We start from the raw sequence: 2,032 nt of genomic DNA, 5'->3' as shown, positions 1-2,032 counted from the left end.
CACTCCTACTTTTTTTTAACGCACATCAACAAAGATCAGAGGTTTGTTTTCTGTGTAAACCTGATTTCAGTCCCAGAGAAGAACAGAAACGGTATTTTTTTTAGACTTAATTAAGGGAAATTCAGTTGTTCCAGAAGCATGGATATTCAACAAAGGAGTAAACAATAAGACAGCACAGAATATTAGGGTTGGGTATAAAGTGAAGGTCAAATAAAATAAGATAAGATTAAAAAAATATAGAAAATATAATATAGAAAGAACAAAAATCAACAAAATATACAAGAATATATAAGAGTGAGACAGATATGTGCAAATGACATCAATAAGTGCAGATGAGTTTACAGATTTAATGATTAATGCTAAGATTTCCGGGATGTAAAGTGGTTTCATAAGCAGGCAAAGTGATATGGTCCTTTTGAAGTCTGGCAGATGCATTGAAATGACCTCCTGTACTGTTCCCTGGAGCAGTGGGGTTGTTTCAGTCTGTTGCTGAAGCTGCTCCTCAGATGGTCCAAAGTTTTCTGGAGGGGGTGGGAGGTGTTGTCCATGATGGCCGGCAGTTTGGTCAGCATCCTCTGCTCCACCACCTCCTCCAGGGTGACCAACTTTTTTACACCCTACTCTGTATTATTATGGTCATCAGCAGTGGGAAGAAAAAGTGTTTAAATCTTATGTAAAAGTACCAAAGTCATGTAAAAAAAAAATGCTCCATTACAAGCAACATTTTAAAAAAACACACTTCCGAAACTTAATTAATTAATTTATTGTATTCATTATAGTGTTGCAAAAGTACAACATATTAAAAATCCTACATAAAATACATTATTATTATTATTAGTAGTAGTAGTAGTAGTAGTAGTATTGGTCCTTATGGCTGATTTTTTTTTAAATATATTTCTAAATGTGCCATTATAATGTATTTATTTATTTATACATAGCTAGTTTGACCTACTTTAAATACTTTTTTATAAACAAAAACAGATCTGAATGGTCCTTAGACGATTCATTCATGGTGGCAGAGTAGGAAAATAAATTAAGAAGGCCCAAATATAGCTTGGAAAAACAATCAAAATAAAATAAAATATTAATAGGAAAGGTGATCAAAATAATAATGATAAAAAAACATTAATTAGAGCATTTAAGGCTTAAAAATAAACAAATCTGCAAAAACAAACTGGAAGCAGAGTGAAATTTAATCAAAAGCTTGAATTATTCACTTCAAATTGTTCTCCACATTTCTCCGGGTTGCAGGTGCCTAATGATTAAAACAGTTTCTTCAAAGCTCAGCAAAAACAACAAGCACCTGCAGTGTGATCTGATCATTCGTGCATGTGTGCTGTAGACAGTAATAAAGATATAGGAGAGGGTAAAGAACCAGTAAGGGCCTCTTATATAAACAAACACATGTTAACCATGCCTTACAGAGTGAGAGCCATCCAACCTTAGCATACAGCTCACAGTATCATAAAGAGTATTATAATTATGACCAGTAATTAATCTTAATGCAGAATAATAAACAATGTCCGAAATGCTGTCACAGTCCAGTTCTGAAAAGCTGCCTCAATAGATGGAGAGGAAAGAACTCATACACAAATCTTTGTTCATTTGTTGGACTTTTCCTCTAGTCTTACATTTTTGGTGAGACATCAGTGAAACACTTATTGAAATTAAACCACGTGAGAAGTTTAGAATCAAAATCCCCATTACATAAAGTACTCTGAAATGTATTATTTTGCAAAGGTACATTTTTCTGATACTATGTCCTTAATCCTACTCGTGTTTTTACTTGTAGCAGAGATTTTCATTGCATTTTTACTGAAGTAACACAACAGAGTGTTGCCACTATCGCTGACAATAAAGAGTCAAAAAAACCTCTAGCCTTTGATCTTTGTTTTATAAAAAAAATATGACATGTGGATGAAAGGGCTGTCTTCAACATCAGACACTCCCCTTTATGATTTACATTCTGAACTAATTTACTTTTTACTCCAATTTAATGAGCAGTGGCAAGATCTTCTCATATACACTCTAC

Source organism: Acanthochromis polyacanthus, chromosome 5 (genome assembly GCF_021347895.1).
Source record: "Acanthochromis polyacanthus isolate Apoly-LR-REF ecotype Palm Island chromosome 5, KAUST_Apoly_ChrSc, whole genome shotgun sequence".
Lineage (NCBI taxonomy): Eukaryota > Metazoa > Chordata > Actinopteri > Pomacentridae > Acanthochromis > Acanthochromis polyacanthus.
Note: the sequence above shows the minus strand (reverse complement) of the source record.